The sequence below is a fragment of the Hemicordylus capensis genome, chromosome 4 (genome assembly GCF_027244095.1).
Source record: "Hemicordylus capensis ecotype Gifberg chromosome 4, rHemCap1.1.pri, whole genome shotgun sequence".
NCBI classification, from domain to species: domain Eukaryota; kingdom Metazoa; phylum Chordata; class Lepidosauria; order Squamata; family Cordylidae; genus Hemicordylus; species Hemicordylus capensis.
In genome coordinates, this window is record NC_069660.1 from 128183369 (window position 1) to 128202050 (window position 18682).

At 44.0% G+C, this 18682-nt stretch overlaps 2 long non-coding RNA genes across 2 annotated transcripts; one reads left to right on the forward strand and one right to left on the reverse strand.

The window, feature by feature from the left end:
- Positions 1-760: 760 nt before the first annotated feature.
- Positions 761-10460, reverse strand: LOC128322071 (uncharacterized). The gene is made up of 3 exons (XR_008305503.1): positions 10392-10460; positions 4680-4739; positions 761-822 (listed from the first exon to the last, which is right to left on the reverse strand). It is a non-coding gene; the product is annotated as an uncharacterized LOC128322071 (long non-coding RNA).
- Positions 10461-12499: 2039 nt separating this feature from the next.
- On the forward strand, positions 12500-15410 carry LOC128321957 (uncharacterized). Its single transcript, XR_008305438.1, has 3 exons — positions 12500-13970; positions 15084-15169; positions 15292-15410. It is a non-coding gene; the product is annotated as an uncharacterized LOC128321957 (long non-coding RNA).
- Positions 15411-18682: the final 3272 nt, after the last annotated feature.

Below are 18682 nucleotides of genomic sequence, written 5' to 3' on the forward strand. Positions count from 1 at the left end.
TGAGTCAGACCATTAGTCCATCTAGGTCAGTATTGTCTACACAAACTGTCAGCAGCTTCTCCAAGGCTGCAGGCAGGAGTCTCTCTCAGCCCTATGTTGGAGATGCCCAGGGAGGCAACTTGGAACCTTCTGCATGCAAGTATGCAGACGCTCTTCACAGAGCGGCTCCATCCCCTATCTTAGTGCTCACACATACACATGTAGTCTCCCATTCAAATGCAACCAGGGCAGACCCTGCTTAGCAAAGGGGACAATTCATGCTTGCTACCAGGTAGCCACCACTCCATCTCAGGCATCATCTCACAGGTCTCTCCACACAGCTCTGCAGAAAATGTCAGTGTATGGGGTATCCCACACTATGGTTTTCAGCACTGTTCCAAAGCACAACTTTTCACAGACACTTATATTACTCATTAAGGACCAATCATCATGGAAAAAGCTGAATGCTACTACCTGTATGAACATGTTGCTGTTACCGTATTGAAGGCGCTGAAAATCCCTCCCTTGTCCCAACTCCCACCCAACTGCAGTGAAGCAGGAGTAAATCGCTGTCTGGAAAATGCCATTTACACCACACCATCAGTGCACATGCACCATTCTTACCGACCAGGAGAGAAGCAAAAATGGACTTTTTCCTGAAGGCTCATCAAGATAGCTCTTAAACACTGATCTGTATCTAAACTGAGCCACTGAGAGTTTGTCCAATAATTTAAAGGTCACAGGGAAAAGACTTACTTAATTTCTTATTTCTCATTGTGCACCTTGAAAGAGATGTTGGAATGTATTGTAACATCTGAGTCCATTTTCACAAGGGAGCTACAGCTGAAAATAAATAGACAGTGAAAATAAAGTCCTAGGACTCAAATGTTGTTGCACAGTTAGAACAGCATTGGTGCCAGGGTGGCAGGGGTGGGGGAGGAAGGCCAGGAAAACCCTGAGCCCTCTCTCATGATTGGTGTGAAAGGGCTTGAGGGAGAGTGGGGAGGAAGGCTGCTTGTACTTACCTCCCCACAGATTATATCTCTTGGCTCCCTGGATGAGCGGATCACCCATCCACACGACTGCCAGCAGCCACCTGAAGTGTGGAGGGTCGGGGGCTGGGGTGCCTCATCTGAGCCCCTGCAACGCCCATAATGGACCACACAAGTGCATGGTGCATTATGGGGATTCCCCAATCCCAGCTGGGAGCCCCACAGTCTCCCAGCCCTGGCTGCAAGCAGCCGGGGCTGGAAGTGGGTTTGCCGCTGGGAGCCCCGCAGCTCCCAGAGATTCTGACGATCAGCCGAGACCACGCTTGGCTTTCTTAGCCCAGTTTTGACTGATCATCAGAAACACCTCCCTGTATGAGTTAGTTACATGGCATAAGCAGCCCAGCCATCACATTCATATAAGCATAAAGTCTTAGACCCCAACCTACCGTTATAATCTCCACCCAGGGATTATAAAGGTTTATAATAATTTATATATTGATTTCTGCTTTTTGATCAATAGCAAGATTTACTGCCCCACATTTGAGTCAATTTTAACCTCTTTGGGTCACTAGACCTCGATATTGATCCCAAGAGGAGCCAATATCTGCTTATTACTCACCTCCATGTTTAGACACCTGCCACAAATTCATATGAGCAGTCCCATCCCCACTGCACAGGCAAAAGCAAAGACCTTTTGTCAGCCACCCCTCCACTTTCTGTACAAAACAAAGAGTTTGTGTTTCTTTCATAGACACAGTCAGTAAGTCTATGAAGTTCATTTCAATAGAAAAAATGACTTGTAAAAATCTTAATTTTCATGATTACTGATAAGAGGTGCTTCGCTTTTCCTCACAGTTTCATTAAGAACTCACAGGCTTACCCTCTTTTGTGATTCAATATTCTTGCCTGCATAAACTGTAACTGATCAACATGTTCTATGTCTGCTAAATGGAGGAGACAGTTTGCAGCTGAAGACATTTAAATAACAGACGGCGACATAATTCTGGAATATTCAGACTTGTTAGTGGCATCTTGTCAAACATTTTAAAAGAGCAACCCTAACTGCAACCTCTGGAGTATGACAAGGCCTGGCCTTATCTGAACTTAGCTCTTCTGGACAGTCAGAGCCATAACTGACCCTAAAGGGTATAAAAATACATCCAACTTCTTCTCCAAACTTATGCTATTTCATATTCTATATATTCTGCAACAATAAATGATCTGATTGTTCTGTGGTTTTTGAAATCTAAGTAGCTCTATTTGGACATTACATTGTACAAGTGTAGAGGTGTCTGTGCACTTGTACATGTTATTATGTGAATTACTGCACCTGTGTTCATTTTACAATTGAAGCTGGGTATAGGTCCCTCAAATGCATGGTATAGATAGTAAGTGTACTGCTGTACCTGTGTTCAACATAATGTGTGAATAACTGTACCTGTGAACAGGTCTTGTACACTGTACAGAGTCTGTATGAGTATACTGAATATAACATGTGCATAGTACTTCTCTTTCTCTCAATTTGAGGGATTCACTCAAAGATCATTGGTGGCCAAATCTAATTTAATTGAGTAGAGGGACAATATTCTGGGGCAGATGAACTTGGTTGATGCCAAGATAGGATCTATCAGATTGGTTGATTGTGCCATTCATTTCCCATAGGTCAGCCCTGTGTTTTACTGGGAAAGGGGATGAGTTTCAGTGCCATGCAAGGGCACTGAAAAACATATATAAGGCGGCTCCAGTTGGACACAGCCGCAGACAGTTTCCCATACGTTTAAATGTGATATAGAAGATCACATCTCCAGCATATCTTCCCCACACAGTGTGCCACTGCATGGGGAGTGGCTGGGGTCATGTAAACTCCTTCCTTACGCATAGTCCAAATTCTACTGTAAAGCAGTATTTGTGTTACTAAACAGTCTCTCCTCTTTCTCTCTGGACTGCTTGGGCTTCCTATAGAAACAAAGGAAGCAGAGTATGGAGAGGCTTGAGAGGGAAATCCTGGCCTCTGTCTGAATCAAATGGTAGTTTCATGCCAATTTGGGGGCTGGGGATGATGGGGGTTGTATTCCAACAACAGCGGGAAAGCCTCAGATGACCACCCGTGCTTTAGATTGTCATAGTCATACTGATCGTGGACATTGTACATAACTGCACAGACAAGCTATGTGAACCAGGATGTACATTCAGGGAGTTGGCAGCCATCTCCACCATCACAGAAATTGTCACTGACTTTTCACATGTACCACCACTTCCACTATCCTGTTTCCTTCCAATCATGTCCCTATATACACTACACAAAATGGCTCCAGACGTCTTGGTGCCAGAGGCATGAAATCCAAATGGTGTCCCCTGCCCGATGGTGAACTATAATAAACTAAATAATTGACAATTTGATGCCCTTTAATGGCACCCCAAAATCTGCTGCCTGAGGCAGGCTGCCTCACCCTGCCTAATGGTAGGGCCACTCCTGATACATGAGCATGTGGAGAGATTTGACAGTGTGAACCAACCCTGGGCCTGAGCCAGAGCAAGGGATGTCATCCAGAAAGCCTGTCAATCCCCTTCTGTCTTTCCACAAATTACCACCTTCCCACAGCACTTCAGGTGCTTTTAAATGCCATTATTGATTGACAAGTAACTCCTGGACGTTGCACCTGTCTCCACCGATTAGCCTCTCATGGACATAGTTAACACTTTCCTCTCCTACTGTTTTTCAGTAGAGCTCTAGTTGGTGGGACTGCTTGCTTGTACAACTCTGATAAACATAAAAGACCAGGTCCTGTTATGCATTCAGTTTGTGTCCTGCACTTGGAAAATATTGTGCCTTGTCATCCTTAGCCAGGTTTAAATTGACATTTTTATCACAGGACTGTGGGCATGGTGTGGCAGGTTACTTGCTTGTGTTTTGTTATCAGCTGGCAGCAATGTAAACAGAGGTTGTTTGATTAAAAATTAGATGCCAAAAGCTATACCAACAGTAATATAGCCAAAGGCAGTTAAAATGGTAAAGGGGAAGCAAGAAGGGATTAAAAGAAGAGTTTTGCAGGAGAAATCAAGTGTACAATGTGTGAATCACATACACATGTGTGTAAAAATAAAAACAGACATGAAGCATGCATCTTCATTTAATACCATATCATCAAAAAGCTACTAATTAAAACTTTGCAGGTTCAGTTGGTCAAGTTTCATGGCTGGGTGCGTTCTGTGAGAGCATGCTCCAACCAGCATTTATGAGATTAATTTGTAAGCTCTTCAGATTCTGAATCTCCAAGGTTTATGCTGTCTGTGTGCTGTTTGCATAATGCAGTTTTATAGTGCTAAACCACTACCTATAAAGGGATTATTTTCATATTCAGCACATTAAAGATCTAGTGCAATTCACAGATACCATACTGTGCTTATGCCAGAGATAACAGGTAAAATGTCTCTTGTTCTGATTAGGCACAAAGCTAACATAAGATTGTGGATGTCTTGAGAAAGAATATTGCCCTGCTGAAATTAATTCCCCAATGGTTTTATTAAAGTCTGCAAATTGCATTATTTCTCCATCATATTTGAATAGTTTACACTCCCTTAAAGCCTTCTGTAACCCGTGGCTTGCCATCTTCCCTGGAGTGTCTGGACGTGGCGTCTTAGATTTATGCGTATGATCTCAGTGTGTTACAACATCACTCCTGACTAATGCATTATTACAATACTTACATAGACTCCCAAGTGACATGGTATTGATTAGAAAATCACCAATCTGCATATTCACACCATCTGTGCCATAGAAAAGCAAAACATTACATGATAATATTGGTCTTGTTTGGAGGAAAAACTCAGAGGCTACTAATAGAACAAATGGGGATTCGTTTTGAGTGAGCGTGCGCATGTTGTTTGTTTGGAATTGCAAAATAGATGAACACTAAATCCTAGGAGGATTTCAAGCAGCAACATTTCCTTGGAATTAACAGTACTGAAAGCAGCTCTTGATAATAAAATGCAAAGAGAAAATGTAACCATTCCTGAAATTGGATTGGAATAGCAAAAGCAACAAGTGAGAGATGCATTCAGCTTTGATGCAACAGTGGTTTTAATGCCAAGAAGCCCAGACTCGGCTGTGAGTTTGCTCTCAGTCAGAAGCTACAAGGGAGGCTTGCAAAAGATGAATGAGGCCTCCCTTACTGGCCAGAATGCTTTTAAAGGATCGGAATCTGATTATCTTTGATTGATTGCTCAACTTGATACTTTCTCTTATAAAGTCTGACTACAAACCCATAAATCAAAGAAAAACAAATCACAGGTTCAATTTGGGGGGCACTGACATCCTGCCATCTTTGCAAGAGCAGCTCAGAATTCAAGGGGCAGGAGAAGAAAGGAGAGGGGAGACACACTGAGGGCTCAGCAAATATGACAAAGTACCCAGTTGGAAAGCACCTTCTCCAATGGAAATAGTGTGATACCCAGTTGTAGATTTTCATTGCACAAATGTTTTTTTTTGCCCTGTGCAAATGCCATATACAAGACATGAGAAGATGTAGCCAATCACTGCTTCCCAGTGCATATGATGGTGAAATTCCACATACTATTTCCTATTTGGTTATGCTTTTTATATACAAATGTTGTTATCTATGAAGCACCCCCCACAAAACCAAGAGAGTCTGTTTATGGGCAGGATCCAAACAATGTTGACACTAGTTCCATGAAATATGGAGATAGAAATCTAGACGGAAATCTTTGTCACATAAAATCAGTTACTTGACTCCGTCCTGAATTTTGAGTGGGGAATCATTTCACATCTTAAATAGTTTTCTTACGTATAATTAAAAATACAAAGTGATGAAATACATTTGTATACAGCACTGGATATTTTAGCCTATAAAAGAAGAAACCATACCATGAGGAAACAATATTTCTCTGTTAAAAAGACACATTTTGCAAGTCACAGGGTAGCATCATAAAGACAAAGTCAAAAACCCTAAATATCATAAATACCATAAAGTCAAAAACCCTACTCACATGTGTTCCACCCTCGTATAAGTGTACAGTGTACAGATCTGCACACAAGTACAGCAGTAACGTCCTATCTGTACCATGCATTTAAGGGGCCTGTGCCCAGGTTCACTCTTAAAACGAACTCTGGAACCGTCATTCACACAAAAATATGTTTGCGTGTGCAGACATCTGAAGCTCCGCACGGCACCTACGCACAAGTAGCCTCCCAGCCTCCGTCGGGAGGCTCTCCATAATGCACTGCATGCTCCAGGGCCTCCTGGCCCAGGCCCCCAAACCTCCCAGCTGCCGGTAGCAGCTGGTGAATGTCTGGATGAGGGAGTGATCCTCTTGCCCAGCCAAAAGAAAAGGATCATCTGTGGAGGAGGTAAGCATTTTGAGGCTCCCTCCCCTTGCCCCTTTTGAGCCCTTTCTCCGATCAGAAGAAAGGGCTCAGTATTTGGGAATTACTGTTTGTCTTCAGTTTGAGATCATCTTTAGAAGCATGCGTGTAAATACTGCAAGAGAGACTACCAGAATATTTTCCCCTCCCTAACGTTTTATGTATCAGACTGACAGTTTGGAAGGAAAAATCAAGGAGAACGATACACACATCTTTCAATGTTTTATTTTAGTCGTCTTTCTGTATCTTTTATTCTTTGGGGTATTTTTCTTCAGCTTCTTAGTACCTACAACTGCTGGAGGAAGTGGAAAATCCAGAAAACTGACAAAAGAAATCCTAGCTTTAGTCCGCTCTTCCACACAGTTTCATGCTGCTGGGTCAGTGATTAACAAAGACAAGGTCCTACTACAGGGAAGCTAAATGGAGTTCATTATGGGCATAAGAGCTGGGGAGGCCAAAAAGGTGAGACGACGTGAAAGAGGATGAAATGAGAGACTAATAAGTGTGGGTTTCACTTCCTTAATGTAACCGTACGGACAGCTTTTAACTACCAGCCGCTCATAAGAATTATGGATGTGAGCAAATCAAAGGAAATATTTTATGCGATTATGAAACCCCATCATGGGTGCAGTGGGGGAAAGCATCTGTGACAACCACGATGGCTTACAGAACAGGCTGCAGCTTTCTTAGAGCATTTGGTGGTGGGTTTAATTGTGATGTACTGGTCAATGACTATAATAAAGGTCTGGTTCCGATGCACCAATTGCCAAGTTGACCTTAAAATGGTTTAATCGGGACAAACCTCTGACATTTCACACTCTACAGGGCCCTGTCATGATTCTTCACGTGGAAAGAGGCAAGTCCATATCTGGACTGGCTGAGAAGCTGCTAAAGCCCAGTGAAAGCCACCTGCCCCAACACAGCATGGCCTCCATCCCAGAAACCCTACAAATTGATGGCTTACATTCTGAGGGGCGGAGAACTGGGCTTGCAGTAGTGAGCATCAATTTTGCTAAGCAGGATTCACCTACTAAGTGAGCATCCCTTTGCTAAGTAGGATTCACCTTTGTTTGCATTTGGATGGGTGACTAGATGTGAGCACTGTCTGCTATAAGAAATTCCTCTTAGGGGATGGGGTCGTAGCTCAGTGGGAAAGCATCTGCTTACATGCAGAAGGTCCCAGATTTAATCCCTGGCATCTCCAGGTAGAGCTGAAAGAGAGACTCCTGCCTGAAACTTTGGAGAGGTGCTGCCAATCAGTGTAGACAATATTGAGCTAGATGGGCCAATGGTCTGACTTGGTATATGGCAGTTTCTTATATTCCTGTGACTACTGCCATGTGCTCCTGAGAATGTTTTGTGTGTGCAATAATGTTGACATGCCTGCCTGTTCCCCATTACACTCCAGTGCACCCCCAGATTGAATCTTCACTGCATCACTCTTTCTAGTAATGAGGAAGCTTCTGCCTAAGTGCATCCCTCTAATTCATGGAAATGCATGGTCATTCTGGCCAGGCTTTTCTGCATGGAAATGCCACTCTGATAATAACTGCCATGAGCATGCACAAATGGTGTACTATTCAGACTTTTGTTTTGAGAAATGTCTAAGAGAACATTCATAGGAAATTAACTGAAGCCTGCCCCCCCACCCCAAGAAATTAAAGGTAATCCCTATTACACACACACACAAAATCCACAACAGAGCAAACTCTCTGTAGAGCTCAGTTTTTGGGATATAAAAACTCCCTGCTTTAGAGTTAAAAATTTGGACAGCATTGCCCAGAACATCATGCTGTTCCCAAGAATTGAAGTTGCCCACCTCTCGCTAACCCAACCATCTGCGCTACTGAAAGCCCAGAGAGAGTGTGCCTTCTGTGGACAAGTCCTAGAGATTTTTAAGCCTGAGCATCTCTGAGCTGAAATCACTATTTTAGAACTCCTCAATTTTTTGCAAGCCACAAGCCTCACTGCCCAGAGTTTCCTCTGCCAAGCAGATCTCTCTTCTCATCATTCCAGCACAAGATAAAGCTCCAAGATAGTAGCTATAGAACTGTTCTCTTTTCCCTTCGCCTTTCCCTTTCTCTCTCTCTCTCGCTCCCATTTCCTATTGTGTGTAACTCAATCCCTTCCCTCAGTTCTAACCTGTAAATGTATATTAATTAGGGCAACTCTATGCCATTCTCAGAACATTAACCCCATAAGGAAAGATCATAGCCAACAAATCTGCTAAGGCACTGCTTTTTCACGTGTAAATCTCTGCTTCCCAATAAAACCTAACCTTGCTTTCAAGAAAGCTGTCATGGCTGAATGGGAATTTGAACTCAGGTCTCCCTGGTCCTAGTCCAACATTCTAACCACTACATCACAGTGGTGCACCAAAATGAGTTAAATTCCCTATATTAAGCCAAAGCATAGTCAAGGAGGGTGGTAACTATCACACTTCAGAGCAAACAGATTAATTGGTGGAGAAGGTCTGTGCAGCCATAAAGTTGGTAAGAGTTATGGGTGAGTAATCCTAAATCTATTAACAATAAGGGAGGGAGCAACTTTCACTCATCCGCCTTTCCTCTGCTGCCCCCAGCACACACCCCCCATATGTCCCTGAAAGTCCCTCAACCTTTAGGGCCATATTGTGGGGGAGCATCAAGGGTAGCAGATAGGAGGGTTTGGTAAAATCACTCCTCCCCCAGTTGAACATCCAAAACATTCCCAGACATCTGCAACTTAGTCAGTATGTAAGCCAATGGCTCTAAAGTAGTGACTAAGAGACTGAATAGCAAGACAGACAGTCCCAAGCTCAATTGTCACTTCAGTCCTGAACTCACTTGGTGGACTTATAAGTTGTCGTACACTGTTACTTCTTCGTCCCCCACCCCTTCCCCAATAATTGGAATAATATATTACTGCTATTAAAAGGTTACTGTGATGCATATGAAACAAGCTGAATGCTTGGCATGCACTGCATAAGTGGTAAGTGCTATTATTATCCCAGACACTTCATCAAGTAGTCCTACAAAAGAGACACCTAGAGGCGCTTTGCATGGTTAGTGCTGTTAGGGCTTGTGCGGGGAGAGCAGGCTTAGCCCTGGGTGGCTGGATCAGCTGCCCACATGATTGCCATCTCCTTCACAGAGCTGGCAGCGGGGATTGGAGGTCGTGAAGCCCCCAGAAGGCCCAGGATGCCCCAGATGAGTGCGCGGGGCATCATGAAGAGATTCCTGAGGCCGAGAAGCTTGTAGAAGCCTCCCAGCAGGGGTTTCCTCAGGAGCTGTCACAGTGTGGAACCACGCTGTGGCGTCTCATGACCGCAAAAACACGGTTAATGGAGCACACAGTCCATTAACCTCATTTAAAGGAGGGGTTCCTTGCTGGAAGTTGGGTCCTCATGGAAGATGGGGTCCTCATGAGGAAGTGGGGTCCTCATGGCTAGCCGCCATGGAACCACCAGGCGAGCCCGGTGGTTCCAACGATCACTGGAAAGTGGGCTAAGCTCCCTTAGCCTGCTTTCCAGTGATCGTAGGAATAGCCTCCTAGATTGACTAGCTCGTCCAACTAAATTGAATCCCATCTGGCTGAAGGAAAAGATGCAGATCACCAGTCCCCAAAGAGATACCACTACATGGAAAGGGCAAACAGGAAATCTGCTTTTTTCAAGGGGAAATTAGGAAGGTTGCAAGAAATGCCCCATGCCCCACCCCCCACCCCCAACCTTGGTTTCCACCACAGACTGGCCCCTTGATAGTAACTGCCTCAACCAATTTCCAACTTTTTCCGTAGACTGAACCATAATGTATCCAGAAACTGGACAAAACCTACAAGATGAATTTCCTAAGTCTACGACCTAAGTGCAATAGAAGACTGGCTGGATAGAAGACATGGGATGGTGTTTATTTTGCATGTCCACAGCTGCATGGATTTTGGTTTAAATTAAACTGGCTTTAAATTAAACTAGCTTTTCAAAAAGGAAGTGAGGTCCTCAGGATGCTGAATTCTTTGAGACTTCACTAAGATGTATTTGCTTTGGTTTATATGCATACCTTGCAATGATTTGCCTTTGCTAATTTCCAGACCTTGTGCAGGACCTTCAGCAAGAGCTAAGATTATCCCTTGCCATTCTCCAGGCAGCTGAGGAATAGCAGCTCTATCCTGGTGCTCTAGACAGGACTAGCAGAGCACCTATGCTTACTTCCTCCAGAACTGGCCTGGAGTCTTCAGGAGACTACTGAAAGCAGTTCTGCAGATTTGAACTATTTGATATTGTGAATAATATTGGAAAAAATATCCAGGATTAGCTTCCGTCAGAGCTGGGAACCTTGAAGGCCACACCCCAAACCCTCTGAGAGCCTCAGATACTGCTAGAACTACACTTCCAGTTCCTCCTGAAATCAAGAATTACAGACATTTATCTGAGTATCATGTTCTTTCTCCTGGTAAGTTGTCAGGAAGAGATCCCTGCTGCCACTTCTAATTGATATGTGCAGAGGGCATTGTTCCTCAGGGGTCTTAAAGTGTTCAACTGGAAACACTGCAAACCCTAAGACCATTCCTAGCAAGCTGGAAAATAAAATACTCTGAATTTTTCACATTCATTCTCAAATTGGAGGACTGGAAATCACTGAACCATAGCCAGATCTCATTTTGGAACCTACAATTTTTCAGCAATCATGCAGAACAAATGTTTCAGCAAATGAAATTAGCAAAGGCTGGTAAAAGAAAGCAACACCACACCACACACATTATTGGCTGTCTGTCAGAAATGGGCATCGGTTCCAAAAGCTGGTGCTGGGGAGCTTTTGCTCTTCCAATGGCACTTGTGCTACGGAATGCCAATGTCAGCAGCCACAGAAAGCCACAATCCAGCTTGGGACTCAACTATAGTAGGGACAAAGCCCTCCTATCCCATACGAGGGCAGAGAAGGGCCCCTGCAGCTGCTATTTCCTTTAAAATCTCATACACACACACACACACACACACGGTCAAATGACATAATTAATGCCATATCTAGTTACGTGCCCTGATTTTTTTGTTGTTGCTATTAAACTGAAAGATAGGATTCAGATGTCTTAAATAAATGAATAGGAATATGACCTTGTGTTGTTTCATAACAATATAACTCAGGCTGTTGGGTTGGTCATGTGGGACAGTAATGTCGGGTGAATCTTTTGCATTTCATTACCAACACCCTCCTGCAGTATTTCTCATCTCTCCATAAATGTTCTGAATGCTTTAACATCCCAGAGATAGTGGCCTTCGTTTACTCATTTAAGGTTAATCTAGCTGCAGCTTGGACTAGAGTAATCTTCTGCCTGAATATTTTACTGTTAAGCACCCCAAATAGCCCTCTACTGATTATGGCTCTTCAGCTCTGCAACCCCCAAACACACTTGCAAAAGCAAAGCAAAGTTTCAGATGCTGCCGATTCAAACCAGTGGCCCATGAAGCCCAGTACCATCTGCTTTGGCTGACAAGGTCTCTCCAAGGTTTCAGGCAGACCTCTTAAGACTCACTGCATGAGATCGGTAACTGGAGATGCGAGGGATTAAACATGGGACCTTATAAAAACATGATCTCTACACTAAGTTATGGCTACTGCTCCGAAATCACTACTTGTACCGCCACAGAGTATCTGTTGATCCAGTGACCTGCCTTTGCGCTCTCTCTCTCTCTCTCTCTCACACACACACACACACACACACTTTACACTGTTCACTACTCTGGAGAAGACATTAATCCTTGCAATGCCTTCAGTTTCAACACAGTCACTGACATCCTGGATAACCCCCCCCCCCTTTGTCTCTGTTTCAGTGGACTGACATTTTAAAGAAGGGTCAAGATCCCCACAGAAACAAGATGTGGAATGGTCTGCATGGTTTGTATCACAATCCTGACCATTCTGCCACCCTTCCACTAGCTTTGGCTGCATCTGCCAAAGGTCCTTTATAGTCAATGCCTCAGCTCAGAAAGCAATCCGATACATTGACTTCTGCTACTGGCCAGCTGGAGGCCTCTTGTAATCAGGATCTGTAGATCTAGAATAGGCAGATGACTAATTGACAACACTGTGTAGATGGATTAAGCAGCAGTCTGTTAAACATTCATCAAGATAATTTGGTTTCCATGGAAACAGTTTGTCACAGAGGCTCACATGACAGGGATGGGAAATTTAAACAGGTGCTTGTCTTCAGCCTGGATGGGCCCACAGGCAGTGGAAACTGGAACTGTGTCCAGTTAAGCTTCTGCCACTATATTAGATCATATCTGGCTGCCTTCTGGACTGTACCAACACTTTTCCTCTCACTTCTCCCTCGTAGTTTTCAGGGCAATCACCTTTCATCCAGTTGGGAATTCTGTCCTCCCCACTTTTATCTGGCCAATTTCACTGTCACTGTCACTTCTTTACGATGCCTCTGAATACCAGTTGAAGGGGAGCAAGGATGGGAGAGGAGTACGCCTTTATTTCCTGCTTGTGGGGCTTCCCAGGGGCACCTGGTGGGCCATTGTGAGAAACAGGATACTATATTAGACAGACTTTGGGTCTGATCCAGCAAGAATCTTCTTATGTTCTTAAAAAAGTACATCTGAAAACGGAGGTTGATAGCTTAAAGCATTTAGTACCCATTTAGGATTGGGCATTGGAACACACGTTAAATCCTTAGTAACAAGCTGGGAAGTGCTGCAGTGTTTTTTCAAGAGAACTGTAAAGCTCAGGCCATAATAAATATTGTAGAAATTGAGTGCTACATCAAAACTGAACTCTTGACAAGACCTTTGTGTCTGGCCAGCCCGGACATGCCACTCACTGGCTCCGATGGAGCGACTACCGAGGTGAGGAACAGTTCCTTCAGAGTGGCAGGCTTCTCCCCTGTAGCCACCCCATCGAGACCCAGAGGCGCATGCAGCCAGGGTGGCAGGACTGGCCACTGGGACTACGCCATGGGCGTTTATTGATAAGTGCCATCTGACAACGGGACAGGGAAAGCAGGAACAGGTGGGGGAAGGTTGGGATAGGAGAAGGAGAGACATGCTATAGGGCAATACGTGGTGTGTGTGGGGGGGGTGTTAATAAAGGCACTGGGGTGGCCAAGAAGGGCAGACCCTGGATGTCCGGCCTGTAACTCAGCCTTTAAAGAAAGCCAGGCCGGTGGTGAGGAAACAGGGGTGTGAACAGCAGGGATGTGGTCCTCTAGTGAGAGGCCAGCCCTATGACTGACAATCCCAGAAGGAGTAACTGGATGAAGAAAAACCCCTCCCCTGACTCTGGGGCCTAGCCTACAAGGCTGATGACTCTGGGTAGGCTGGCAGGTGGACACCCAAGCTGACAGATACTTAAATTAATCAAAAGACATTCTGTTATCTGGACACAGCTCCAGTTTCCACTGCCTGTGGGCCCATCCAGAGTGAAGACAAGCCCCTGTTTATATTTCCCATCCCTGACATGTAAGCCTCTGTGACAAACTGCTAGATAACTCAGATCTAAGGCCTTATAGCAGATCTATCATCCAAACTGGCCCATTTTATTTGAGTGGAATCAGGGCCAGATAGAAGAAAATGGAAAATGACTGGGAAGAGCTGAACTGCTGAGGCAAAGCAGAATCGGACGCAGGCCAGACACTAGGTAAGATCAAGATGATGGTAAATATTTTAGTAGAAACAAGCCAAGGAGGCTGTTCACATGACCAGCTCTACCCAGGTTTGGGTAGGGCTGCTCGTGTCAAGTTCCGAGATTGGGATCAGTCCCGGCACTGCCTCCCCAGGTAGACCAGGTTTTTTACTCAGGCTTTTACCTGAGTAAATGGGCACAAACTTGCCCTTTTACTCAGGTCTGCAGGCAGCCTGGGCAGACACGGAGCCAGGTGCCCAGAGTGCCTGGCTTAGGGGGAATTCCCTCAATGCACCACACTCCTTGCACAGTGAATTAAGGGATATCTGGAGGCCAGGCTTCATTTTCCCAGCCTCCAGAAATCTGTGCTGTGCTGCTCCGAGCAGCATGGAGGTGGGGGCACAAGCCGCGCACTGCACAGGAGATCAATGATCGTCTGGGGGAAAGGTAGGTTTGAAACCCCACCCCCACCCCACACCCCAGAACTGGTCATGTGAATGACCTCAAGGAGAAGGAACAATACTAGAAATCTGAAGAAGACAACGAACATCACGGTGATTTTCAGAGTGTTAAGAATGATGGAAGTGTAGCACAACAATGAATATTTCTGTTTGCTTGTTTCAGAAAAATACAGAAGTGTCCTCTGGTTGCAGCAATCAATTGGTTTTCTCTCACACACAAGATGGAGAAAACTAATGATAGCTATTGACTGCATTCATTTCAGAACTCTAACTGGTCCAATTTGGTTCCTTTTTGATTCGTTCCAAAATGAACATAGAGGTCCTGGATGGAAGGGATGGAATGCATGTCCTTGTTTCATTTAGGACCCCCATCCATTGTTGTAACAGGGGGCTTACTTATAGCACAACAGCAGTGTGCTTTTTGTCTCTTTTAGAAAAACTGATTAAAGTTTAAGAGGAGCAGCAGAGTTCCTTTCAGAGGCTGCCTCTTAGGGGGTGCCATTCCTCCACCCTAATAATGTCCTATAGCCAGATTATGTCAAGAGCATTCTGGGGAGGGGGGATGTTCCTTTTAATCTCAGGGCAGGAGGAGAAGCTTTGTTCACACGCTCCTGAAGTAAGCAGTCAAAACGATGGCCTCCACTCATTTATTTTATTTTTATTTTAGGGAAAAGGCAGGTGGAAGTTAGGAAGATACAGTTAGCACCTCTCTGAAGTCTGTTACTCCAAACAACTGCTTCACATAAATGCACAGTAAGTCTGGCCTTGGAGAAAATTCAACCAGTAAACCTGACCAAAAGAGAAGCACATGGGGTCCTCTGGTTGCTCCAGACCTTTGCTTTGTATTCCTCTTCTCCCTTCTCTCTTATGTCCAGCAGGAGACCTGGGGCCACGCTTTGTCCCAGCAGTGCAGTGGAAAATAATTTGGAGGCTCGTTCTGCAACGAAGGTGGTCTGTGCAGTGCGTGGTACACCTGCAACTATAGAGAAGCCGCTGCATGGAAGTTGCTTCAAGATGACTGACATAATAGGCAGGCTGCCCTTTGTTCCCCAAGGATAACATGTCTGTGTAAATATTTTTGGACGGGAGGCTGGTCAAAGTAGCCTGAAAGATAGAAACAAAATTCTTCAGGGATGCTATGGATGAGGGAAGACAGGAGACAGTTGACATCAGAAATAATTTGGTCTCTAACATATTGCTCTGTCAAAAGAGTCAGGTTAAAAAATAAAAAAGCCAGAGCTGGAAAAAAGTTGGCACTTGAGAAATATTCCCTAATTTGAAGACAACACAAATGCTGTCTCCCAGAGAGTCAGATTTCGTATGGTGGACAGACATTTCCTAAAGTGATTTTATTGATCTGTTTGTGTTACATAGTAAGGCTATACACATGAGCAGCCCTATCCAGGTTAGGGAAGTCCTACGTGGGCATAGGAACATAGGGAGCTGCCAGAGTCAGACCACTGGCCTATCTAGCTCAGTATTGTCTTCACAGACTGGCAGCGGCTTCTCCAAGGTTGCAGGCAGGAATCTCTCTCAGCCCTATTTTGGAGAAGCCAGGCAGGGAACTTGGAACCTTCTGCTCTTCCCAGAGCAGATCCATCCCCTGAGGGGTATATCTTACAGTGCTCACGCTTCTAGTCTCCCTTTCATATGCAACCAGGGTGGACCCTGCTTAGCTAAGGGGACAAGTCATGCTTGCTGCCACAAGACCAGCTCTCCTCTCCTCATCATCTCATACTGTGTGGGAGATGGCAATGGCAAACCCTTCCTGTATTCTACCAAAGAAAACTACATGGCTCTGTGGTTGCCAGAAGTCAACACCGACTCGACGGCGCAACTTTACTTGACTTACGTGGGTAGGGCTGCTCATCTGCAGCACTGGGATCGAGGCTGATCCTGGCGATGCCCGCCCCCCACAAGCCCAAGTTTTGTACCTGGGCTTTTACCTTGGTTAAAGGATGAGAGCACACCCTTCAATCCAGGTCTGGGTTCATGTGTAGATTTCAGGGAAGTAGATTTCAGGGGAAAGGAAACATCAAACTCCTTATGAGAGACCACTGGGGAAATAATTGATTTTCAGGTCTAAGATAAGGGCAAAGGAGGAAGAACTGAATCCCTAGTAAATATTAAAAACTTCTACCATAGATTAAAATGAGTGAAAACTAGTGCTTGCAGCCTGTGTAATAGGGAGGTTTATAATAAAGGCCAGACTCTTTACTAGGAATGGAAACTCAAAGCAGCTCCAGGCATTAAGGGGTGCAACTCATAAAACCTCCAGTGAAGGAGAACCTTCTACTGCACAAGGCAGACTGTTCCACTATTGAACAGCTCTTATGGTTAGAACATTCTACTGAATGTCTAGCCTAAATCTGTGTGCATGTGCAGAAGTCACAAAAATGTCCTCTGCACATGTGTGCAGGCCTGAACCAGGCTACAGCTGGCCTGGGCTGTCATTTGAGAGGCGGCTTGGAGGAGCCCCCACTGCCCCCCACAACCTCCAATGGTCCACCGCCATGGCGTCCTCTAAAGGTACTGAGGCTGCTTTCTCTCTCCACCTCACATTGCACATAGAGATTAGGGATGCCCCCCTTTACTTGTAAAGGGGAATACTCAAGGTTCAAACTTGCACTGCCCAAACCAGGCCAGTTTGATTTGAACCACGATTCAAATCGAGCCGGCCCTCACACCCTACTTCAGTCTATGCATACCCAACTCCTTTAAACCACTCCTTATAGGACTTCTTCATGAGCAAAACTAGACTCAGCCTTAAATATTTGTCAGACATCACAAGATGGGAAACAAAATGCTTCAAGGAAGAGTAACTAAATGTTGATTCAGAAATGCATGAATGTCACTCAGTTGCTCCATGCACAATGACGTCTTCTTGCTGATTCACATGAGAGCATGTAAACAAGGGCTGTGCATTTATTTCAGAATACATGAAAAAACAAACTAAACTGGACAATATTTTTGTAGTGGCTGTCATGTTTTCCCATAGTGCCCCAGAATGACACTACATCTGAGACACTGTGGGAGAAATAAAATGACAGTTGCTGGTGCCGAATAGTTTAAAAAGATTAAAAATAGGGGGGAGAAGCCAACTGCTGTTGCAACTCCCCTTCACGAAAACGAATGGGGTAATTACAAGGGATAGCATTTGTAGTAAAATGAATACAATTTTAATGAATGAATAACAAACAAAAATGGAGTATTAAATTAATAAAACCTTGCATATCCCTGATGTAAACCTCTTGCATTACAATATATTTTATTTGATTTGCTGTTGTGATCTTATATTTCTGACTGTGACATTTGATCTGTGATGATGTTTTGCACATGCAGTCATCACTTGATGAGCAGTCATCAACACAGCTCAGTAGTAGTGTATTTTCAGTTAGAATCCCAGGATCCCTACAACATATTTTAAATATATTATACAAAGTAGAAGTTGAAATTCCTGACTGAAGCAAATGATGATAAATTCTTCATTGTTCAGACTTAGAATTTTTGCTTTTATTTTAATGTATATGATTAGGTTGTAAAGTTGCATAGAATGTGTACTTCAAAAACCATGTTAAAAATAATCCTGATCACAGTTTGCAAGCTTTTTTTTTTTAAAGGAGGAAAAAGACAAGAGACAAACATCTAAAATGATAACAGTCTTCAACTAGGTTGTGCTTGCCTGGAGTTGAACAAAATTGAAAAGATCAAAGTTAGTGCAATCTTATCCAAAGGTGAAAAGGTGAAATCTGAACTGTTCAGGAAGATCAGAGAAAATGGGAACATATGACTCTGGTTTCCAACACTTCAAGCCCATGTCTATTAAGACACTTCATTTTCATTTGATAGCTGCTTGTTTCCCATCTTACCGCATCAATACAAAATGGTGCAAAGCCATTTTCCAAACACAAAAATTTGTAGGCACTGAAAAAGTAAATACCAATGAAAGACAAAAGGGTTAGTATGTGGTAAAAATGACTAATATCTGCACATTAGGCCTCTTATTTCATGTTTAAAGACAGCATATCCATAACTGAAGGGGATACAGGCATTAACACCCATCCCTTTCAAAGCATTATCATGCTGTTCACAAATGAAGAAGCTGGAGTTGTTGAAATTGTTTTGTTTCTGTTTCTGTTTTGTTTTTTTAACAAGTTGGGAGGTTATAAATATCTCTGCACTGAATAAGAGAGAAAGACAGGGTTTACTTGGGGCACTCCCCCTACCCCATAAAAATGTTCATAAGATTGATTTGCCCTGACATAA